Source organism: Nycticebus coucang, chromosome 12 (genome assembly GCF_027406575.1).
Source record: "Nycticebus coucang isolate mNycCou1 chromosome 12, mNycCou1.pri, whole genome shotgun sequence".
In the NCBI taxonomy this organism is placed as follows: domain Eukaryota; kingdom Metazoa; phylum Chordata; class Mammalia; order Primates; family Lorisidae; genus Nycticebus; species Nycticebus coucang.
Window position 1 is genome coordinate 92,234,018 of NC_069791.1, and position 26,461 is coordinate 92,260,478.

Here is a 26,461-nt window from a genome sequence, read left to right on the forward strand (position 1 = left end):
TGGAAACTCAGATGTGTGAGGGAGTGTGAGAGGGGTGGATGGTGAGAAATTACTTAATTCAAGCAATGGGTAATGACTTGACCACTATAAGATTTTTATCATATAACAAAATTGTACTTGTACCCTACACATTTATACAAAATTTAAAAAAAGAATTAGAATTGATTTCCTATCTCCTTTGTTGGTGTGAATACCGATGCTGCAGAAGGATATTATCCTAACTCCTTGGATATGGGCTGGCTTGTGACTTGCTTTGACCAACGTAATGTGTGAAAGTAACACTAGGTTGTGAAAATGACTCAGGTTCAAGAGGCCTTGAGGGTGTCCATCAGAATCCTAGCAACCCATTCTGGCTGCCATATGGACAACCCAGGGTTAAGATGATGGAGGATGAGAGATCAAGTGCAATAGAGGTGCTTCACCTCAGCTGAGCCACCCTAGACCAGCCAGCCACCCAGTCTACCTGGTAGCTGACTACAGATAGTTGAATGAACCCAGCCAAGGCAAGGAAAACCTTTCAGCCAACACCGGCTAAATTGCTGACTTGCAGAATAGCAAGCTAAACAAATGGTTGCAATTTTAAGCCACTAACTTTTGAGGTAGTTTGTTATGCAGCAAACAGTTAACTGGTGCAGTATGTAATAATTGAAATGCACTTTATGACCAAATGATAATGGTCCCCTTTTTTGGCAGTTAGTCAAGACTGCCACCACAGCCATCTGGCATAAGGCCATGCTTCTGAAATGAAGAGGACAAAGCTTCAGGCCACTGAAGGAAAATTCTGCCACAAAGCCACTGCCCTTTATTTTGTAAAAGAACCATGGGGTCACTCTCGGGTCAGAGTCTGTTGACTTTCTTTTTAAAGCCTTGTTCTTTGAGGATGACTTTGATTTTTAGAAACAAAAGCAACTCCCAGCCAAGTTTGGGAAATGAAGTGATCAATGATCTTTTGTTAAAGAGAAAAAAGAAAAGACGCATGACTGTAAAGTTATAATAAGATTTTCTTGCATGGCTTACAAACTGGATCTGACAGCAATTCCAAGAGTCACAGTGGGAGATATTTTCAGCACCCACTGCCTCGTCACCAGGAGACATAAGTAGGAAAGAATGTCAGCCTTTGGAGTTCAAACCTTGGGTCTTTCTCTTAGCACCATATGAACTTGGGTGTCTCTGTGGGCCTAAGTTTCCTCAATTACAAAATGGAGAAGATTAAACCACCCATGCACAGGCATACTGTAATGATTAAATAAAACCACAGTGTGAAATGATGCTTGCCATATAAAAAATATTTGACAATAATTGCCATTTAAAAGTGATCACCATTACTTGGGAAAGGTCAGCCTTCCAACACTCACTTAGGATAACTGGTAATTCATGACACACAGGCCCTCACTAGAGGCCATATTTCATATTTAAGTGCTACATTCTAAAATTAGAAATTGGGTTCTGCTATCTGGACTTATTTAAATGTCACAATATCCAACTAAACGTAATAGGTCAGGTTAAAAACCCAATTTCCTCCACTCCTAGGTATCTATCCCAGAGAAATGAATATGTATGTCCATAAAAAGAGTTGTATGCAAATGTTCACAGTGGCATTATTCATAATAGCCAAAAAGTAGAAACAATGCCCAAACAAAATATGGTATCTTCCTACATTGGAATATTATTTGGTAACAAAAATGTAGTACTAATATCTCCTACAACATCAAATCTCAAAAATATGGTACTAAGTAAACAAACCAGATGGAAATCGCATATACTGTAAGATTCTATTTATAGGAAATGTTCAGAACAGATAAATCTATAGATAGAAAATAGATCAGTGGTTACCTGGGACTGAAAGTGGGAATGGAGAATGACTAAAATGGGCATGAGAGATTTTGGCGGTGTATGGTGATGAAAATGTTCCAAAATTAGATTGATGTGAAGGTTGCACCATTCTGTAAATTTGCTAGACTTACGGTGGTGCCCGTAGCTCACTGGGTAGGGCACCAGCCACATACACGTAGGCTGGTGGGTTTGAACCCGGTCTGGGCCAGCTAAACAACAATAACAACTGCAACAACAACAACAAAAAGCCAGGCATTGTGGCGGGAGCCTGTAGTCTTAGCTACTTGGGAGGCTGACGCCAAGAGTTTGAGATTGCTATGAGCTGTGACGCCACAGCACTCTACCCAGGGCACAGCTTGAGACTCTGTCTCAAAAAAAGAAAAAAAAATTGCTTGACTGAAAATGAGTAGATTTCTTAAATCTCTTTTAAAAATATGGTAAAATGCAATCAGTGTAACCTGGCTTATTGTACCCTCAATGAATCCCCAACAATAAAAAAAAATATATATATGGTAAAATACACATGTAATTTACCATCTTAGCTATTTTTTAATGTACAGTTTGGTAGTGTTAAGTACACTGACACTGTTGTGCAACCAATCTCTAGAATTCTTTTCATCTTGCAAAAATGAAACTCTTTGCCCATTAAAAAACAACAACTCATTCTCCTCTTCCCCCAGCCCCCAGCAACAACCAATCTACTTTACATCTCTATGAATGTGACTACTGTAGGTACCTCATATAAGTAGAGTCATATACTGTTTGTCTTTTCATGACTGGCTTATTTTACTTTGCCTAATGTCCTCCAGGTTCATACATCTCATAGCATGTGTCAGGGTCTCCTTCCTTGTTAAGGTCAAATACTATTCCACTCCGTGCGCCCACGTTCTGTTTATCCATTCATCTATCTATACACACTTGGACATAATGAGTAGATTTAATTATACTTCAATAAAGCTGTTATAAAGAGGTTTTATCTTACTATTGATAGACTTGCTTTTTTTTTATTGTTGGGGATTCGTTGAGGGTACAATAAGCCAGGTTACACTGATTGCATTTGTTAGGTACAGTCCCTCTTGCAATCATGTCTTGCCCCCAAAAGGTGTGGCACACACCAAGGCCCCACCCCCCTCCCTCCGTCCCTCTCTCTGCTCTTCCTTTCCCACCCTTCCCTCCTTCTCTCTCTCTCTGCTCTCCCCTTCCCCCACCCCCACCATGACATTAATTGTCATTAATTGTCCTCATATCAAAATTGAGTACATAGGATTCATGCTTCTCCATTCTTGTAATGCTTTACTAAGAATAATGTGTTCCACTTCCATTCAGGTTAATACAAAGGATGTGAAGTCTCCATTTTTTAAAATGGCTGAATAATATTCCATGGTGTACATATACAACAGCTTGTTAATCCATTCCTGGGTTGGTGGGCATTTAGGCTATTTCCACATTTTGGTGATTGTAAATTGAGCTGCAATAAACAGTCTAGTACAAGTGTCCTTACGATAAAAGGATTTTTTTCCTTCTGGGTAGATGCCCAGTAATGGGATTGCAGGATCAAATGGGAAGTCTAGCTTGAGTTCTTTTTTTTTTTTTATTAAGTCATTTGTACATAGATCATAAATACATTTATGCCATTATGTGATTCAATGTGTTGATTATTTGTACAAATTGGAGAGCATACATCCTACTAATCAACATAGCTTTCACCTCTTTTACCCAATTATATAGTATGAAGACATTTGTATGCTACACCTGATAGATCCAACTTGTACTTCTAGCTTGAGTGCTTTGAGGTTTCTCCATACTTCCTTCCAAAAAGGTTGTATTAGTTTGCAGTCCCACCAGCAGTGTAAAAGTGTTCCCTTCTCTCCACATCCACACCAGCATCTGCAGTTTTGAGATTTTGTGATGTGGGCCATTCTCACCCTGGTATCTTAGGGTGGTTTTGATTTGCATTTCTCTACTAATTAGGGATGATGCACATTTTTTCATATGTTTGTTAGCCATTCATCAGTCTTCTTCAGAGAAGGTTCTATTCATGTCTCTTGCCCATTGATATATGGGATTGTTGGCTTTTTTCATGTGGATTAGTTTGAGTTCTCTATAGATCCTAGTTATCAAGCTTTTGTCTGATTGAAAATATGTAAAGATCCTTCCTTGTCTATTTGCTTTAGTTGTTGTCTCAAGCTTCTATACAGAAGCTTTTCAGTTTAATTAAGTCCCATTTATTTATTTTTGTTGTTGTTCCAATTACCATGGCAGTTTTCTTCATGAAGTCTTTCCCTGGGCCGATATCGTCCAGTTTTTTCCTATGCTTTCTTTGAGGATTTTTATTGTTTCATGCCTTAAACTTAAGTCCTTTCTCCATCTTGAATCAATTTTTTGTGAGTGGAGAAAGGTGTGTGTCCAGTTGCAGTCTTTTACATGTGGATATCCAGTTTTCCCAGAACCATTTATTGACTAGGGAGTCTTTCCCTCAAGGTATGTTCTTGTTTGGTTTACTATTGATAGACGTTTAAGGTTACTTCCACTTTTTAATATTTTAAACAATGTTGCATTTAATATCCCTTCTTCAGAGCAAAAGTATTCTAGCCATGGTACAGATTTAGTAGTGAAATCTAGATTATAGAGTATATGTATTTTCAATTTTACTAGGTTCTGCCAAATTCTTCTCTTATACACTAGTGTATGAAAGTTCCCTTCTCCACAGTTTCATCCATTCCTTATGTTGTCAAACTTTTACACCTTTGCCAATCTGTGAGCAATGATCTTCCTGTGGTTTTATTTTTATTTCCCTTGATATTTATTGAGGTTAAGCATCTGATTTGCTTTCGGCTCTCTAGGTCTCCCCTTTTGTGAACTTCCTGATCATTTGTCTATTTTTCTATTGTGTTGCTCTCTTTTTTTCATATTGATTTGTAGGAATTCCTTATGATCTGGACACTAACCTGTTATATATGTTCCACATATGTAGAACAGATTAGTAGAAGAGTCTAGCCAATTAAAGGCAGTGATCAAATAGGAGATGCAAAATGCCTGGACTAGGAGGTTTACAGGGATTATGGGTAGCATGAGGTCAGGCCCACTGTGATATTCATTGTTGCTATTTTGCAAATGCTTACAATAGTGCATAAGAATGATAACAGGGACAAGCACAGTGGCTCAGGCCTGTAGCACTTTGGGAGGCTGAGGTGGGAGGATCACTTGAGTTCAGGAATTCTAGACCAGCCTGAGCAAGAGCAAGACCCCGTCTCTATTAAAAATAGAAAAACTAGTCAAGTGTTGTGGCTGGCACCTATAGTCCCAGCTACATGGGGAGCTGAGGCAGGAGGATCACTTGAACCCAAAAGTTTGAGTTTGCTGCAAGCTAAGCTGACACCATGGCACTCTAGCCTGAGCAACAGAAAAAAGAAAAAAAAAAGAATAATCCTAATAGTGAGTTTATGGAGAACTCAATGCGTGCCATATGCTGGGGGTACTGCTAAGCAACTCCCCACATGATCTAGCCTGGTGATCAGAACAAGCCGGCAAGGTAGACATTAATATTATTGTTCCCCTTTCATGTATGAGAAAATTGAGGCTCAGTGAGTGAGGTGAGGTCCACACCCAAAGGCCAGGTGAGCCACACCAGCATCTGGATCCAGGATGAGGGAATGAAGTCTGGTGGGGAAAGTAGAGGGAGAGAATCCAGGAGCCAGCAGTTACACGGCTAACAAGCTTTCAAGCAGCCTGGAAATGTGGCCAGGTGGACTCTAGTCATCCCCATTTGGCTTAAGAGGCCACTTCCTGGAGTTAAGAGCTAAGGCTTAGACTTCTCAACCTCTAGAACTATTAGAAATAAACTTCTGGCCAGGTGAGGTGGCTCATGCCTGTAATCCTAGCACTCTGGAAGGCCAAGGAGGATGGACTGCCTGAGATCAGGAGTTAGAGACCAGCCTGAGCTAGAACGAGACCTTGTCTCTAAAAATGGCTGGGTGTTGTGGCAGGCACCTGTACTCCCAGGTACTTGGGAGGCTGAGGCAAGAGAATCCCTTAAGCCCAAGAGTTTGAGGTTGCTGTGAGCTATGATGCCACTGCACTCTACCAAGGGTGACAAAAAAAAAAAAAAAAGACTCTGTTGTTTATAAGCTACCCAATTGATGGTACGTTGTTATATAGTAACGCTAACAGATAAGACACTATGTGAGATGGTGGATGTGTTAATTAGCTTGACTGTGGTAATCATTTCACAAGGCATAGGCATATCATATCATCTTGCTGTAGCCCTTTAATTATATATAATTTTTTTTGCCAATTTCACCTCAACAAAACTGTAGGAAAAAAAAGGTACTTCACAAATAGTAGTAGCTGTGTTCCCAAGGGTATATCCTGGGACGCTTCTTTTTGTCTTGGTGGACCTGAGGCAGGGTGGACTGATAGCTAAGAATGGCAGGCCAGGAGCTCATAGAAGTCAAGAACACAAAACAGGGGTTACTAGCTGGGGAAATCTAGCTCACATTCTGTATTTAATTTTTTAACGTTAATTATCAACAGTTAAAAATTCAGACTGTCGGGGCTGTGGTAGGCACCTGTAATCCCAGCTACTCAGAAGACTGAGGCAGGAGAACCCCCAAGCCCAGGAGTTTTAGAATAGTCTGGGCAACATAGGTAGATCCCGATTCAAAGAAGAAAAAAATGAGACAGTTCATGATAAAATCTGGAGGCTTGAATTAAAAATCCCAAAGAGAGGGACTTTATCCAGCAAATGCAAGCAGTGTAATCTGGCTCTTTGTACCTTCAGTGATTCCCAACAGCAAAAAAAAAAAAACAACAGAAAAACAGAGAAAAAGAAAACCCCAAAGATGTGGTCATACTGAGAGCAGTCTCCTAATGGTGACAATCAGCAGGAACTGAGAAGCACAGCAGCTGCCTCCTCAGACTTCTGCTGTTAACCCAGGCCCGTTTCACTACCTACCTGGCCCTGCAGCCCTGGAATGTTTCTCCCTTGAGATACACAGGGTGGATACACTGGATGTGGACAGCTGAGGAATGGACCCTCCAAGGTGTCCACAACCTAATCCCCAGAACCTGTAACTGGGTTACTTTCTATGGCAAAAGAACTTTGCAGATGTGATTAAATTAAGGGTCTTGTGATGGGGGGATTAACCTGGTTATCCAGGTAGGCCCAGTGTAATCATAAGGATCCTAAGAAGGGAGGCAGGAGGGTCGGAGACAGAGAAGCAGATGTGATGACCAAAGCAGAGGTGGAAGTGATACTGTTATGGGTTGTGAAGATGAGAAAGTCGTAAGGCAAGGAATGCTGCTGGCCTCTAGAAACAAAAAGAGGTTAAAAAAAAAAATAGATTCTCCCCTACCGATCCATTTAGACTTTTAAACCAGAATTATACTATATACTGCAATGGAACAGGATTGTCGCATGCAATCAGAAACTCTCCTACATACCAAATATTTTCAAATATTTTACTGGATCAACTTGTTTATAATTACCTGAGCCTAGAGCCTTACTCCACTTAACAAATGAACGTTATGTCTTTTTGCATAGCTTTATAATAATACACATTGATTTTTCTAGAAGAGCAACTATCATGTTACATCAAAAGAAAATTGTACTTTGTTCTAAGAGTTTTCTACCAATTCAGAAAATCCTGTCACCATGGGCAACACCACTTATAGTATTTGAGCAACTGGCACAACACATGGGATTCAGTTTGCCTTCTATAGCGTTGCATGCGTGGTGATTCTACATACATATATGAAGTGACTACTTCGTATCTTCTGGTGAGATTTTAATTGAGCATTTAAAAAAGAAAAATATGGGGAAGGAGACAAGATGGCTGACTGAAGCCAGCTTTCCACAGAGGCTACCGTCCAGAAGGAGAGTTAAAGGACAGAAATGTAGCAAACCTGGAGGATTAGAGCTGCACCAAGAGAAGGTTGAAGAATGCACATCAACCCTGCTGAGGCGAGCTGTGACCCCAAAGATACAAACAAACGTACAAAATCCATCACCAAGCCGACGGGAGTCCCCTTCCCCATGAGAATGGCTCAGAGTACCCCATAAACAAACAAGCAGAGTTCAAAAATCCTCCCATTATACTCCACGGGAGAGACCCTCTAAAAACTGGACCTACCTCCCCTACTAGGGTGCCACGGCGTTCTCCTGCCAGGCATAAAACTGTATAAAACTGTATATATTCTCTACCTGCAACTCTGAGCTCCCAGCACTCCCCTCCACTCTCACTCTGAGGTCTGGAGGCATGTCCCCCAGGAGTCCAGATTCTTGGGTGATTCCTTGAGGGGTGTGGACAGGGACTAAACTGCAGCTGGCCAGTGCTGATTCTATGGCACAGGAGTGAGGAGAGGATGGTCAGCTGAGAGGGAAACACATGGGAGCGATGGTGCCCCAAGGCACAAAGCAGCAACCGTCTTTTGGCAACAATAGAGCTCACTCCCGGATATTCCGAAGCCACACTCCCTGTCTCCCTGGGCAACCAGAGGAGGCCGGGCATCTACTCAGGTGGCAACCACCACGGAACAGATCTGGGACGGAAACGCAGGCCCCGTGAGTAAAGGGTTTGCCTGAGGCGGTACTGGCTTGGGTGGAGCTCGGGGACTAGAAAACGCATGCGGAGTGCCAGCTGACTTCCAGGGCGGGGTTGACCCAGAAGACTGCTTTACTGCGCCTAAGATGCACCAGCCCCCAGGAGATCATCAGCCTAGACAAAGGAGGGCAGGAGGCTAAAACTGACAGCTAACTGTGCTGCAAATACAAACCTGCAGCAGCAAAGACAGGGCCTGAGGCGCAGTTTCTGTGAACTCAACACAGCTTCTCTTCTGCAGGGGAATTTAGCCGGGACAGAAACAAATTCCCGCAAAGTTGTTCTGTTCTGTTCTGTTCTGTCATCAAGTGCCCGAGGTTGTCAAGCCTTACCTCCTCCTGCTGGATAGAGGCAGAGAGCAATGACCTGGCTGAGATTTCCTTGAGATTCACGCAGGTGCAAACCCCTGGAGTATCTGTTCACTAGAGGCAACTGGGTCACAGCCCTGCGGGGCTATCAGTGACTGGGTATGATAGAGGTGCAAGGTGAGGAAGGAGGCATCAACCTTCCCAGACTAATCTATTTGCTGGATGGGTCCTCCTGACCTCACAGAGCACTGGAACAAGTCATATTTGAGTTGCCAGCAGAACCCTGCGATCTAGTTGGCAGAGACCATTTAAACTCATCCACCTGAGACATGTGCTGACTGAGTCAATTGATTTGGACCTTTTGAACTGAGCCAATAGCCCGAGGACTATCCAAGTGGTGCCCTGGGTGTGTGGTTGTAGGAAGGTTTGATTTTCCTTTTCCAATTGTTGCCTGTGGGGAGCAGGGTGACTTAATTGCTGGTATTTCTCCACAGCTGAGACTTCAACCCAGAGTAACTGTTTCACTAGGGTTGGACAGAGACCAGCTGAAAAAAGACAGAGCAACTTAGCCCCACTACACCAAACAGGTCCCCAGTTTCTTAGGCCGTAGCACTGTACGGGTCCTGGGCAAGATCCAGGGGAAAAGTCTAATGGTGTAAAATAATCATGGGGTGGAATCAGTGGAAAAATTCTGGTAACATGAATAATCAGAATAGATCAACCCCCCCAAGGAAAGATATGGCAGATATAACTGAAGATTCCATTCAGAAACAGATGGCCGCGATGTCAGAAATCGAATTCAGAATTTGGATTGCAAACAAGATTAATAGAATGGAGGAAAATTCGGAATTAGAAATTCTTGGATCAATTTAAAGTTGGAATTAAAAATTCTAAGAGCAATTTAAAGTTGGAATTAGAAATTCGAGGAGAAATTCAAAAGTTTTTTCGAGAATTCAACGAATTTAAAGACAAAACCACCAAAGATTTTGACACATTGAAGCAAGAATTTGCAGTCCTCAAAGATCTGAAAAACACAGTAGAATCCCTCAGTAACAGAGTGGAGCAAGCAGAAAAAAGGATTTCTGACATTGAGGACAAAGATATTGAAAGCTCCCAAACTCTCAAAGAGGAAGAGAAATGGAGAGCAAAAACAGATCATTCTCTCAGAGAACTCAGGGACAATTCGAAGAAGGCTAATATTCACCTTATTGTAATCCCTGAAAGCGAAGAAGTGGCCCTTCTCCATGAAATAATGAAAGAGAATTTTCCAGACATGCCAAGAGATTCTGAAATTCAGATAGCAGACACTTTCAGAACCCCAGCACAACTCAACCCAAATAAGATATCCCCCAGGCACAGCATAATTAACTTCACTAAAGTTAATATGAAGGAGAAAAATCTGAAAGCAGCCAGATGTAAGAAAACCATTACCTACAAAGGGAAGAATATTAGAATGACTGCAGATCTCTCTGCTGAAACTTTTCAAGCCAGAAGAGGGTGGTCATCGACTTTTAATCTCCTAAAATAAAATGATGTTCAACCACAGATCCTGTATCCAGCTAAACTGAGTTTCATTTATGATGGAGAAATTAAATACTTTAATGACATTAACATGTTGAAGAAATTTACCATAACCAAATCAGCTCTTCAGGATATTCTCAGACCTATCCTCCATAATGACCAGCCCAATCCTCTACCACAAAAGTAAACTCACTCAGAAACTTTTGATCAAACTCCAACTTCCAGAGTAGCGAAACAATTAAAAATGTCCACTGGACTTTCGAAAAACTTGATACCCAAAATTTTACCAGACTTATCTATATTCTCCATTAACGTGAATGGCTTAACCTGTCCTCTCAAGAGGCACAGGTTTGCTGAACGGATACAAAAACTCAGGCCAGATATTTTCTGCATACAAGAATCATATCTTACCTTAAAAGATAAATATAGACTCAGGGTGAAAGGATGGTCGTCCACATTTCAGGCAAATGGTAATCAGAAAAAAGCAGGTGCTGCAATTCTATTTGCAGATATAATAGGCTTTAAACCAACAAAAGTAAGGAAGGATAGGAATAGTCACTTCATATTTGTTAAGGGTAATACTCAATATGAGATTTCAATTATTAATATCTATGCACCCAACCAGAATGCACCTCAATTTATAAGAGAAATTCTAACAGACATGAGCAACTTGATTTCCTCCAGATCCATAATAGTTGGAGATTTCAACACTCCTTTGGCAGTGTTGGATCGATCCTCCAATAAGAACCTGAGCAAAGAAATTTTAGATTTAAATCTAACCATCCAACATTTGGATTTAGCAGACATCTATAGAACATTTCATCCCAACAAAACTGAATACACATACTTCTCATCAGCCCACAGAACATACCCCCAAATTGATCACATCTTAGGTCACATGTATAACCTCAGTAAATTTAAAGGAATAGAAATTATTCCTTGCATCTTCTCGGACCACCATGGAATAAAAGTTGAACTCAGTAACAACAGGAATCTGCATACTCATACAAAAACATGGAAGTTAAATAACCTTATCCTGAATGATAGCTGGGTCAGAGATGAGATTAAGAAGAAAACTGCCAAATTTTTGGAACAAAATGACAATGAAGACATGAATTATCAGAATCTCTGCCTCTGGGATACCACAAAGGCAGCCCTAAGAGGGAAATTTATAACACTGCAAGCCTTCCTCAAGAGAACGGAAAGAGAGGAAGTTAAAAACTTAATAGGACATCTCAAGCAACCGGAAAAGGAAGAACATTCCAAGCCCAAATCCAGTAGAAGAAAAGAAATAACCAAAAATAGAGCAGAATTAAATGAAATTGAAAACAAAAGGATTATACAACACATCAATAAATCAAAAAGTTGGTTTTTTGAAAAGGTCAATAAAATAGACGAACCTTTGGCTAACTGAGCCAGGAAAAAAAGAGTAAAATCTCTAATTTCATCCATCAGAAATGACAAAGACAAAATAACAAGACTCCTCAGAAATTCAAAAAATCCTTAATGAACATTACAAGAAACTTTATTGTCAGAAATATGAAAATCTGAAGGAAACTGACCAATACTTGGAAGCACGTCACCTTCCAAGACTTAGCCAGAATCAAGTGGAAATGTTGAACAGGCCTATATCAAGTTATGAAATAGCATCAACCATAAGAAATCTCCCTAAAAAGAAAAGCCTGGGACCAGATAGCTTCACCTCAGAATTCTACCAAACCTTTAAAGAGGAACTAGTACCTATATTACTCAACCTGTTCCAAAATATAGAAAAAGAAGAAAGAGTACCCAACACGTTCTATGAAGCAAACATCACCCTGATGCCCAAACCAGGAAAAGACCCAACAAGAAAAGAAAATTATAGACCAATATCACTGATGAATATAGATGCAAAAATATTCAACAAGATCCTAACAAACAGAATCCAGCAATACATCAAACAAATTATACATCATGAACAAGTCAGTTTTATCCCAGTGTCTGAAGGCTGGTTCAATATACCTAAATCTATAAGTATAACTCAGCACATAAACAAATTAAAAAACAAAGACCATATGACTCAATTGATGCAGAAAAAGCTTTTGATAATATCCAGCATCGCTTCATGATCAGAACACTTAAGAAAACTGGTATACAAGGGACAATCCTTAAACTGATAGAGGCCATCTACAGCAAACCCACAGCCAATATCATATTGAATGGAGTTAAATTGAAATCATTTCCACTCAGATCAGGAACCAGACAAGGTTGCCTATTGTCTCCACTGCTCTTTAACATTGCAATGGAAGTTTTAGCCATTGCAATTAGGGAAGAAAAGGTGATCAAGGGTGTCCATATAGGGTCAGAACAGATCAAACCTTCATCTTTGCAGATGATATGATTGTATATCTGGAAAACACCAGGGATTCTACTACAAAACTCTTAGAAGTGATCAAGGAATACAGCAGAGTCTCAGGTAACAAAATCAACATTCATAAATTGGTAGCCTTTATATATACCAACAACAGTCAAGCAGAAAAAACAGTCAAGCAGAAAAAAATGGAATAGAGTTTAGGACTCTATTCCATTCACAGTAGTGCCAAAGAAGATGAAATATTTGGGAGTTTATCTAACAAAGGACGTGAAAGATCTCTATAAAGAGAACTAGGAAACTCTAAGAAAAGATATAGCTGAAAATGTTAACGAATGGAAAAACATACCATGCTCATGGATGGGAAGAATCAACATTGTAAAAATATCCATATTACCCAAAGCAATATACAATTTTAATGCAATCCCTATTAAAGCTCCACTGTCATACTTTAAAGATCTTGAAAAAATAGACAGCCTTAATCCTTAGGGGCAGAGTGAGACGGTTTTGGCACACTGGAGCCTTGGGCTGTTGCCCTGGGTAGAGTGCGGTGACGTCACAGCTCATAGCAACCTCAAACTCCTGGGCTTGGCGCTGCCCAGACCTCTATAAGAGCTGTGTAGCGACCCCTGACCGGTGACCCGCACCCACTGGGCCTCCACATTCCCTGACCAGGAACTGCAGGAGCCACACAACCCTGCGTCCTCCCTAAGTGTCCTCTCAGCGTCAACACTGGCCCGTTCATCTGGACAGGGACTCTGGTAGCTGTGTGCCCTTTGGAGCCCTCCCTGCCTCTGTGCACAGCTCTTCTCCTGGCCAGAGACTGCTGGAGCCTTGCGCTCTCTGTGCGAAGGTCACTGGGCGCCTGGCACTCCCAGAACCATGCGCACCACCCCCAGCCCTGTTGCTGGATCCAGCTGTGTCACAAACCGGAGCTGCTTCCACAACCAGAACTCCCTAGCTAGAGCAGCCCCAGAGGAACTACACAGGGTCACTCCCTACAAAGATCCAGCAACAATAGAGTGATCCCACTGGGGTCTAATCTTGGAGAGACACCTCCCCAACTCTGAGGACAGCCAGAGGCAATGGTGAAAAACAATCATGAGGCGAAATCAACAGAAAAACTCTGGCAATATGAATAATCAGAGTAGATCAACTCCCCCAAAGATCAATGAGACAGAACCAGCACAAGACCCCATGCACAAACAAATAGCTGAGATGTCAGAAATTGAATTCAGGATCTGGATAGCAAATAAGATTAAATTAGAATTCCAAAAGTTATCTCAAGAATTCAATGGATTCAAAGACCAAATGACTAAAGATTTTTACACATTAAGACAAGAAGTTGCATCCCTCAAAGATCTGAGAAACACAGTAGAATCCCTCAGTAACAGAATGGAGCAAGCAGAAGAAAGGACTTCTGACATTGAAGACAAAGCTTTCGAACACTCCCAATCCCTCAAAGAAGAAGAGAAATGGAGAGCAAAAACAGACCACTCTCTCAGAGAGCTCTCGGATAATTTGAAGAAAACCAATATTCGTCTTATAGGGATCCCTGAAAATGACAAAGTGGCTTCACAAGGCACAGAGTCTTTTCTCCATGAGATTATGTAGGAGAACTTTCCAGACGTGCCAAGAGATTCCGAAATTCAGATAGCAGATAGTTTCAGAACTCCAGCAAGACTCAACCCAAATAAGACATCCCTCAGACACATCATAAACAATTTCACTAAAGTTAATATGAAGGAGAAAATTCTGAAAGCAGCCAGACGAAAGAAAACCATTACCTACAAGGGGAAGAATATCAGAATAACTGCAGATCTCTCTGCTGAAACCTTTCAAGCTAGAAGAGGATGGTCATCAACTTTTAATCTCCTAAAACAAAATAACTTTCAACCCAGGATCCTTTACCCATCTAAACTGACCTTCATTTATGATGGAGAAATTAAATACTTCAACGACATTCACATGTTGAAGAAATTTGCCACAACTAAACCAGCTCTCCAGGACATTCTTAGACCTATCCTCCATAAAGACCAGCATAATTCTCCACCACAAAAGTAAACCCACCCCAAAAATTTTTGATCAAATTCCAACTTCCACAGTCACAAAAGGATTAAAAATGTTCTCCGGTCTCTCGAAAGGCTTATCAATACTCTCAATTAATGTGAATGGTTTAAATTGTCCTCTAAAGAGGCCTAGGTTGGCGGACTGGATACAAAAACTCAGGCCAGATATTTGCTGCATCCAAGAATCGCATCTTATTAAAAGACAGATATAGACTCAAGGTGAAGGGATGGTCATCTATATTCCAGGCAAATGGAAAGCAGAAAAAAGCAGGCGTTGCAATCCTGTTCGCAGACACAATAGGCTTTAAACCAACCAAAATAATTGAGGATAAGGATGGACACTTCATATTTGTTAAAGGTAATACTCAATATGATGAGATCTCAATTATTAATATTTATGCACCCAACCACAACGCACCTCAATTTATAAGAGAAACTCTAACAGACATGAGCAACTCAATTTCCTCCACTTCCATAGTAGTTAGAGATTTTAACACCCCGTTGGCAGTCCTGGATAGATCCTCCAAAAAGAAGCTAAGCAAAGAAATTTTAGATTTAAACTCAACCATTCAACATCTGGACTTGACAGACATCTACAGAACATTTCATCCCAACAAAACTGAATACACATTCTTCTCATCAGCCCACGGAACATACTCCAAAATCGACCACATCCTAGGCCACAGATCTAACCTCAGCAAATTTAAAAAAGTAGAAATTATTCCTTGCATCTCCTCAGACCATCATGGAATAAAAGTTGAACTAAATAACAACAGGAACCTGCATACCCATACAAAAACATGGAAGCTAAACAACCTTATGCTGAAGGATACATGGGTTATAGATGAGATTAAGAAGGAAATCAGCATATTTCTGGAACAAAACAACAATCAAGACATGAATTACCAGAACCTCTGGGATACTGCAAAGGCAGTCCTAAGAGGGAAATTTATAGCACTGCAAGCCTTCCTCAAGAAAACGGAAAGAGAGGAAGTCAATAACTTAATGGAACATCTCAAGCAACTGGAGAAAGAAGAACACTTCAACCCCAAACACAGCAGAAGAAAAGAAATAACCAAAATCAGAGCAGAATTAAATGAAATTGAGAACAAAAGAATTATGCAACAGATCAATAAATCCAAAAGCTGGTTTTTTTAAAAGATCAATAAAATAGATAAACCTTTGGCCAACCTAACCAGGAAAAAAGAGTAAAATCTCTAATTTCATCAATCAGAAATGGTAATGATGAAATAACAACAGAACCCTCAGAAATTCAAAAAATCCTTACTGAATACTACAAGAAACTCTACTCTCAGAAATATGAAAATCTGAAAGAAATCGACCAATACCTGGAAGCATGCCACCTACCAAGACTTAGCCAGAACGAAGTGGAAATATTGAACAGGCCTATATCAAGTTTTGAAATAGCATCAACTATACAAAATCTCCCTAAAAAGAAAAGCCCAGGACCAGATGGCTTTATGTCAGAATTCTACTAAACATTTTTTTTTTTTTTTTTGTAGAGACAGAGTTTCACTTTATTGCCCTCGGTAGAGTGCCGTGGCGTCACACAGCTCACAGCAACCTCCAACTCCTGGGCTTAGGCGATTCTCCTGCCTCAGCCTCCTGAGTAGCTGGGACTACAGGCACCTGCCACAACGACCGGCTATTTTTTTGTTGCAGTTTCGCCGGGGCTGGGTTTGTACCCACCACCCTTGGTATATGGGGCCGGCGCCCTGCTCACTGAGCCCAGGCGCTGCCCTCTACCAAACATTTAAAGAAGAACTAGTACCTATACTACTAAACCTCTTCCAAAATATAGAAAAAGAAGGAATATTACTCAGCACATTCTACGAAGCAAACATCACCTTGATCCCCACACCAGGGAAAGACCCAATAAGAAAAGAAAATTACAGACCAATATCACTAATGAATATAGATGCTAAAATACTCAATAAGATCCTAACAAACAGGGCAGGACCTGTGGCTCAAAGGAATAGGGCGCTGGACCCATATGCTGGAGGTGGTAGGTTCAAACCCAGCCCTGGCCAAAAACTGCAAAATAAAATAAAGTTAAAAAAAAAAAAAAAAAAAAAGATCCTAACAAACAGACTCCAAAAACACATCAAAAAAATTATACACCATGACCAAGTCGGATTTATCCCAGGGTCTCAAGGCTGGTTCAATATATGTAAATCTATAAATGTAATTCAACACATAAACAAACTTAAAAATAAAGACCATATGATTCTTTCAATTGATGCAGAAAAAGCTTTTGATAATATCCAGCATCCCTTCATGATCAGAGCACTTAAGAAAATTGGTATAGAAGGGACATTTCTTAAACTAATAGAGGCCATCTACAGCAAACCCACAGCCAATATCGTATTGAATAGAGTTAAATTGAAATCATTTCCACTTAGATCAGGAACCAGGCAAGGTTGCCCATTGTCTCCATTGCTCTTTGACATTGTAATGGAAGTTTTAGCCATTGCAATTAGGGAAGAAAAGGCGATCAAGGGTATCCATGTAGGGTCAGAAGAGATCAAACTTTCACTCTTCACAGATGATATGATCGTATATCTGGAAACACTAGGGATTCTACTACAAAACTTTTAGAAGTGATCAAGGAATATAGCAATGTCTCAGGCTACAAAATCAACACCCATAAATCTGTAGCCTTTATATATACCAACAATAACCAAGCCGAACATACAGTCAAGGACTCTATTCCTTTCACAGTAGTGCCAAAGGAGATGAAATATTTGGGAGTATACCTAACAAAGGACGTGAAAGATCTCTACAAAGAGAACTATGAAAGTCTAAGAAAAGAAAGAGCCAAAGATGTTAACAGATGGAAAAACATACCATGCTCATGGCTGGGAAGAATCAACATTGTTAAAATGTCCATACTGCCCAAAGCAATATATAATTTTAATGGAATTCCTATTAAAGCTCCATAGTCATACTTTAAAGATCTTGAAAAAATAATACTTCGTTTTATATGGAATCAGAAAAAACCTCGAATAGCCAAAACATTACTGAGCAATAAAAACAAAGCAGGAGGAATCACGCTACCAGACCTGAGACTGTACTATAAATCCATAGTGATCAAAACAGCATGGTACTAGCACAAAAGCAGAGAAGTAGATGTCTGGAACAGAATAGAGAACCAAGAGATGGATCCAGCTACTTACCGTTATTTGATCTTTGACAGCCAATTAAAAACATTCAGTGGGGAAAAGATTCCCTATTTAACAAATGGTGCTGGGTAAACTGGATGGCAACCTGTAGAAGATTGAAACTGGACCCACACCTTTCACCATTAACTAAGATAGACTCTCACTGGATAAAAGATTTAAACTTAAGACATGAAACTATAAAAATACTTGAAGAAAGTGCAGGGAAAACTCTTGAAGGAATCGGCCTGGGTGAATATTTTATGAGGAGGACTCCCCAGGCAATTGAAGCAGTATCAAAAATACACTACTGGGACCTGATCAAACCAAAAAGCTTCTGCACAGCCAAGAACATAGTGAGTAAAGGAAGCAGACAACCCTCAGAATGGGAGAAAATATTTGCAGGTTATACCTCGGATAAAGGTCTAATAACCACTGTGGTGGGTGCCTGTAGTCCCAGCTACTCGGGAGGCTGAGGCAGGAGAATCACTTAAGCCCAGGAGTTGGAGGTTGCTGTGAGCTGTGTGAGGCCACGGCACTCTACCGAGGGCCATAAAGTGAGACTCTGTCTCAAAAAAAAAAAAAAAAGAAGGTCTAATAACCAGAATCCACAGAGAACTCAAACGTATTAACAAGAAAAGAACATGTGACCCCATCTCAAGGTGGGCAAGGGACTTGAAGAGAAACTTCTCTAAAGAAGACCGATGCACAATCTACAAACACATGAAAAAAAGCTCATCATCCTTAATCATCAGAGAAATGCAAATCAAAACTACTCTGAGATATCACCTAACCCCAGTAAGAGTAGCCCACATAACAAAATCCCAAAACCAGAAATGTTGGCGTGGATGTGGAGGAAAGGGCACACTTCTACCCTGCTGGTGGGAATGCACACTAATATGTTCCTTCTGGAAGCATGTTTGGAGAATACTTAGAGACCTAAAAATAGACCTGCCATTTGATCCTATAATTCCTTTACTAGGTTTATGCCCAGAAGACCAAAAGTCACAATATAACAAAGACATCTGTACCAGAATGTTTATTGCAGCCCAATTCATAATTGCTAAGTCATGGAAGAAGCCTAAGTGCCCATATTCTTCTTAGTAAAATAGCTCAAAAATGGAAGAAAAAGTATCCAATGTACTCAGCCCTACCATGAAAGTAATTTATGGCTTTCACATGAAAGCTATAACTCAGTTATAACCTAAGAATAGGGTGAAGGGGGAGAGGGAGGGGAGGGAGGGGGGAGAGGGAGGGGAGGGAGGGGGGAGGATGGGCGGAGGGAGGGTGATTGGTGGGATTACACCTACGGTGCATCTTACAAGGGTACATGTGAAACTTAGTAAATGTAGAATGTAAATGTCTTAACACAATAACTAAGAAAATGCCAGGAAGGCTATGTTAACCAGTGTGATGAAAATATGTCAAATAGGGTATAAAACCAGTGTATGGTGCCCCATAATCACATTAATGTGCACAGGTATGATTTAAAAATAAAAAAATAAATAAAAAAGAAAAATATGTACTACTTATAAATTACTTGCATTTTATTTCTCTTTTACATTATAGTTTGCTATATTATAAATGATCACTATATACTTTTTGGAAATTACTGTATAGATAGATAACGACCCCTAATTAGTCCATGCTCCTTTTCAATGTGACTTTGCTACTTCTACCAGAAGTTGAAAAGACTCTATTTTCCCTTCCTTATGAGTTGCTTTGACCAATGGAATGCAGCAGAAGTAATGGTGGAGTTCCCAAAGGCCTAGGCTTGTACTTCTGCCTTCTCCCTCTTGGAAAGCTGCCGCACTATAAAGGAGCTGGGCTGGCCCCCTGGGGGATGAGAGGCCACACAGAGGAGAATTTATGTGCTCCAGCCCACAGCCAGCACCAAGGTCCTGGACATGAGTGAGACTGAATTGGACCTTCCAGCCCAGCCCACTCAACAGCTGAACACAGTCACAAACAAGCCCAAGGGAGACCAGCAGAAGAACCACCCAGTGGGCCCACAGTATCACGAGAAACAATAAATCATTATTTCAAGCCATGAAGTTTTCAGGTCGCTTGTTATACAACACAGCAATCAGGTAACTGATGAATAGGTTTATATTATCTCAGCATTTCAGGCACTATACAAACTATGACAATAGAGCATTGGGCTCAAAAGGGTGGAAGTCACTGCTCTAATTATTTCCCTCTCTCTTAATATAAAACCTACACTCTTCACTGGCCTACCTGACGCAGCCAATAGGGCCCTGTGTGATACAGCCACAGTTGGGCTGACCCTGCCAAAATCACCTCTTGCTCTGCCCCACCCATCTTAGCCTCCTTTGCATCTCTGAAATAGGTCACCGAAGTTTTCAGTACTGGGTCATTCAGTAAACTCGAAAAGAGTTGTATCAGAGCATTTGGATACCAGAGTGTCACATTAAAGAGAATGGATGGCAAAAAGACGGAGGTGAGGCTATTCACTCAGTGTGTCAGTGAAAAGGAAGGAAAAATGGAGATTTTACATCTTTTATATTAATCTGGATGGAGTTGAAAACAGTCTTCCTAGTAAAGTGTCCCGAGAATGGAAAAGCAAGTATCCAATGTAGTCAATACCAATACGAAGCCAGTAGATGAACTAATACACATCCACAGAAGAGGAAAACATACTAATTCAAGTTGAGGGGAGGAGGGAGAGAGGAAAAGAGAAGAGGGAGGATGCAACGTGGCACACCTCCTGTGTGCGGGTCACAACCACCACGGAGACTTTACCTAACAAATGCAAACGTTGTATCCTAATTGTTTGTACCCTCATATTGATCGGAAATTTAAAAAAAAAAAGGGAAGAAAGAGAAAATAACCTAGTCAGGGTAGGAAGGTCAATATACCGACTTGGAAATGTTATTATTATTAATGTTATTAAATGTTATTATTATTTATAATGTCTATCTTTTCTGATTACAAAAGTAACTTGTACTTATTTAAAAAAAAATTTTTTTTTGAGACAGAGTCTCACTTCGTCACTCTCAATAGAGTCCCATGGAGTCATAGCTCATGGCAACCTCAAATTCTTGGGCTCAAGTGATCCTCTTGCCTCAGCCTTCTAAGTCACTGGGACTAAGGACGCCTGCCACAACGCCTGGCTATTATTTTTAGAGATAGGGTCTTAATCTTGCTCAGGCTGGTCTTGATCTCCTGAGCTCAATCTACCTGTCTTGGACCTCCCAGAGTGCTAGGATTACAGGCATGAGCCTCTGCACTGGGTCTCTTATTTGAAAATTTTTAAATATTGTAAAAATATTAGAATATAATTTAGGACAGCAAAGTACCCAAAATTTTCATCTCATTTTCGACTTATGCATGATTCTTCCTTTATTGGCTAACACATTTAGATACTATTTATTATCTGCATTTAATTACCTTTGGCTTGGGCTACACATGCTGCATAAAAAAGTGTACACAGGAAATGTCTATACAATATCTATTGTCGGCCCACAGATGTATTTCCACTAGCTATTTGCACAAGGCAATCATTTTCCATTCTTTATCTTTCACAAAGTATATTGTTCAACACAATATAAAATACTGCTGGCACTGACTAATTTCACAGTAAAAGTAGAAGGCCCATTGACTTTATTTATAGACTGTCACTTTAATGTCATACAAATGTCTCTTAAATCTTCTCTATGACCTTTATAGAGATGGTTGAAAATAACTATCTGAGAAAGGGTTAAATCAATCTATTTCACTTGCTAAACTCACACCACGAAATGCATAGAGTCATGTTCTAATTCTTAGGCTGAGATAATTCGTGGAAATTATATGCTTATATGTTTATTCTCCCAATTATAATCTCCTCCAAAAATTAAGGCAGTGGTTCTCAACCTTTCTAATGTTGCAACCCTTTAGTACAGTTCCTGTGGGTCGTGACCCACAGGTCGAGAACCGCCAAATTAAGGGCTAGAGAAATACCTGGTTATTAAATAAGCTAAATTTTATTCTGAGAATTTAAGAGTTAAACATCTAAGGATAAGCAAACTATTCGGTTAGCAACTTTATTAAATTCATAATACTTAAAATGATATACATAAAACAATCAGATGGTTAGTGAATCAAAATCAAAATCATCAAGCTTACATAGGTTATTGAGGACAGACCTGTATGTTCTGCCTCATGTTTGCTTAACACACCTGCTCCTACACCCACACACACCACACACCATACATCGGGCATGTGTACAATTGGCCAAGTGCTCTATGGCAAAGTATTTTAATAATTAGGTATTACCTCCTGCCCTCTCTCTCTCTGCTCTATGCCCCACTCTTTCTTGGAATTTCATACTACTCACGGGACAACCCAAATAAAGGCTAGCTATCTTCTCACCCTTCCTCTCCACAGCCTCCAGACCTAGCTTTCATATCAGAATCTGGCCTCTGCTTTTGGGAAGCTATTAGATCAACTGGCAGCCTGGTGTAGTAGTCAAATTCTTAGACTCAGGATCCAGTCCTGATTCTGCCACTTACCAGTTGTGTACTTGAGCTTCTTGATTAACCTCAGCACTGTACAGCTCTTATCTGTAAGATGCTGATAACAGTACTCACCTCCAAGCATTGGTGGGAAGATTAAGTGAGTTCCTGGGGTAAAGTATGTATATACATAGAAAAAGTGTGGTACAAAATAAGGGCTCTAAAAAGTGTTCTTGAATCCAGCCTCTTGTTAACCCTCTGGCTCTCCATTGTCTATGATGCCTCTTTAACTTCAGGGGACTTGCTCCTTGCTGTTAGCTCCAAGGGGCTCAACAGACCTGGGCAGTCTCCTTCCAGAGGCAGGAGATCCAGATACTGCAGGTATAGTTAATAAATAACCATGTAACAGCTATGGCAAACTGACAAAAAGGTCACCAACCTCCACAGAGTGCTCTGGTAACTAAATTCCTGTCTTAAAAACATACTCTGCCTTTAGGGAAACCATATTCATTCATTCATCCAATAAATATTGGGTCCCTACTGTGTTCCAGGCACTGTGAGGGCTGGAACAACATAGAACAAAACAGAAAATAATGAAATAATGTATAAATAAATAGTAGTCAGCATTTTAACAGCCAAATACAAATCAGCAATTATTCTTGAGCAACTTAATATAAATGCTATTTCAAGATATAATTTGAATGGTCTCAATAAACAATGAATTACACTGTTATGTAAGAGCCTTAGAATGCAAGTGCAGTTGAGGGTGATAGATAAGAGTGCTCTACTTATGTAATTTTGGTTGGAGGCCGGTTATCATTCAGTTTAAGCATCTACTCCAAGTGATGGGGTGTGAGGAACAGCTGAATTAAGAAAATATAAATCTGTTGTACAACCGACTTTCTACTTGGGTGTAACAAATGTTGAGATGGCGATATTGTAATTTTTAAGTCTGCAAAAATAACTCATAAACGACTACGTGACCAGGGGAGAAAATGGAAAGAATTAGATTTGATTAAGAAATCCTAAGCCAGGAAAATGAAAAAAGTTAATAATAGTTTACCCGCCTCGCATATTTGTAGCATTCAAAATACTGAGCTTCCTGGCACAGCCTAAAAGGAAGAGGGGTAGGAAACTAACTTTCCTTGTGTCTGTGAGGATGATGAAATACTTCCCCTCTTCCTCCCAATGACAGGACAGCTCTATCATCTCTTCTATAGCAGAGGAAACTGAGGCTCACAGATTACTTAGGGCCTCCCTGTAAGGAAGTGGTCCGATAGGATTAAGAACTCCAGTGTGCCTGGCTACCTTTAAAGCTTATCCATTCTTGAAGTGAACAGTTTTAATTCTACATTCCTTGTTCATTCATCATAAAATTTAAACGTTACTGCTCCATTCAAGCACCTGTAACATTTGATCTTTAGATTGTTTTCATTTAGTCCCAGAAGCAGCTCATCTTAGGATATCAAAGATGAAAAATAAGTTGGCACAAGGATGCCTCATTCATCTCTGATACAAATAGAAATTCCTCTGATTCTTTAAGAGCTTTGTATCACTGCCCAGAGGCCAGAAGTGTCTAGCCCTCTCATTATAAAATTATTTATAGGAAAATATTAAATATGCAATCTTCAGTGTAAAATCTTAATTACTGCCCTTTTAGCTGATTTTATGCCCTATGAAGGGATATTAATCAGAAGAATAAAGCTGAATAAATCAGAATAAAGGCTAAACAATGGAATATAGCTGCCCCAAGGTCTAGAAATCAATTCCCAGCACCAGATCCACTCTCGTTGTTTCTCTTCCTTCATTCTCACATGCAGGAGTGAAAAAAAACAGAAAGAGGAGAAAAATAAAACCAACCTTAGTTAATCATCATCCTTAACCTACCAAAGGATTTACTACTAGTCTGTGGTTTTCTGGAGGACAGGGGACTGGCTTATCCTCTCTGTGACCCCCTGATCAGCACATAGCAGGGCTTAATAAATTTTAGTTGAACAGAACTAAACCCAGGTGACTTAACCTGCTTGCAGAAATTCTTTACATGTATGCAAACAAAGATTATTCCATGGTGCTCACTTCACTGTTTCATCATGATATTCCATCCTTTGTTCAATGTAACAAAAAGCACAGCACTCAATATACTTTGGTGAACAGCAAAACTAACAAACAAAAAAAACTATACCATCACTGACACATGACTTACGAGATGGTCTGGTCTTCCTCATTTAGCAGCAGAAACTGAAGCCACAGAGACAAAACCATCTGACAATGGCAGGGCCAGACTAAGGGCTCTGCTCTCTGACCCTCTCCTGCTGCCCGCCTTACTCCCATTCCAGCCACACCTTGGACCTGTCCAATGCTACATATAGAAGGGGAAGTTTAGTTATGAATAATGGATAAGAATTCAGTTGTTAGGGGAAACCTAATGAGCAAACGAAAAATAAGGAATTAAAAGACGTTTAGACTTTATAACCTAAGGCAAGTCACAATCTGCTCTCCAGAAAATAGCTATGAATGAAAAAAATCAGTATTTCTAGGAACTATTTAGAGAATAGCTTCCAATTCCAATTTTTTGGGAGGGATGAAAGCCCAAGCTGTAGGATCATCTGGACCAAGGGTGTCCAACCTGTGGCCCGCAGTCTGCATGCTGATATTGTGAAGACTTTTTTTTTGGTTATCTATGGTGTTGTATATCACAAAAAGTATGCATGGACCTTTTTATTGCTAATCAGCTTTCGTTAGTGTTTGTGTATTTAATGTGTGGCCCAAGACAACTCTTATTTTTCCAATGTATGGCAGAGAAAAAATAAGTTGGACACCCCTGGTATGGACCTTGGTTGATGGTGTATTCTGTCACTTATTAACTGGGAGATCTTAAATAACGCTCAACTTTTCTGAGTTCCAGGGCCCTCTTCTGTAAAAAGTGGCTGATGAAAAAGGGGAACTGGTTTAGAGGGTTACCATAAAGGTGAAACCAGGAAAGCATTTTGACCAGCGCTGATGCTTACTGGGCAACTGATGATTGAGACACCTTCTCCAACTTCTCATACGATTTCTGACAATTATCATCGTCAAACACTAATGCTATGAGGTAAGAGGAAAGTGACCACCAGGATTTAATAGTCTATACCTGATCACTGTGATATTTCCTGGTTCAAACAGGACAACCAGATCTGAGGTAGCAAGTCTGGGATTGAGGTTCCTAGATCTGAATTCACCAGGGCTGTGAGTCAAAACTAAGCAGTTCTGACAACAGAGCAATATGAAGAAAGCCTCACAGCTGTGTCTTTGGTAAAATGAGAGACGTGAAGCTCCCACCAAGACGAGAGCCAGAGCTGAATTGTTTTCTTTTTGTTTGTTTTGTTTTTTATTCCCTGAGGCAGGTGCACCATTTCTAGAAGTACTGCAATACCAGGTCGATGCATGGATCGGATGAAGCCAGCTCCTATTCCAACTGCCTGCTCCAAAAATCCATTTAACATATTGTCCTCAGGTAGAGGACACATCAGATTTTAAACTGATTAGAATAGGTACTACACTTGATTTTAGCCAAAAGGCTGAGATGCAATCAGAGCTGAATCTAGAAGGGATCCGCAAAGGGTGTGTGGACCGGGGGTTGCCTGGAGAAAACAAAAATGTTTCTAGACAGGACTTTTTTTTTTTTTTTATTAAATCATAGCTGTGTACATTGATATATTCATGGGGCATCATTCACTAGCTTCACAGACCGTTTACCAAGTTTCACATATACCCTGGTAAGATACATCTCTAGACAGGATTGATTAATGAAGTACCCTCTTCCCCACCTCCCTCATGAAATGATCCATTAAATAAACCTTCCTCATGTAATCACCGTCGGATTGGATGGTTTTTCTGGGAGCTGGGACCAAGTCTTGACCTAGGCCTCTAGGTGCCAAGGAACTAAAGGTGAGGCCACTCAGGTAACAGGTTTAACCAATCCTATCTGGGAAGTACAGGAACACTGATGATAAATAATAAGTTAACATTTAGGCCATGTGCAGTGGCTCACACCTGTTAATTGTAGCACTCTGGGAGACTGAGGCAGGTGAATTATCTGAGCTCAGGAGTTTAAGACCAGCCTAAGCAAGAGCAAGATCTCATCTCTTTAAAAAAATACCCGGGTG

At 40.3% G+C, this 26,461-nt stretch overlaps 1 protein-coding gene and 1 non-coding gene across 5 annotated transcripts in view; both read right to left on the reverse strand.

Moving 5' to 3' along the window:
* IQCK (IQ motif containing K) overlaps window positions 1–26,461 on the reverse strand; it is a 187,882-nt gene that overhangs the window by 144,196 nt on the left and 17,225 nt on the right. The window lies entirely within an intron of this gene.
* Window positions 25,695–25,885, reverse strand: LOC128563073 (U2 spliceosomal RNA). Its single transcript, XR_008373733.1, has one exon. It is a non-coding gene; the product is annotated as a U2 spliceosomal RNA (small nuclear RNA).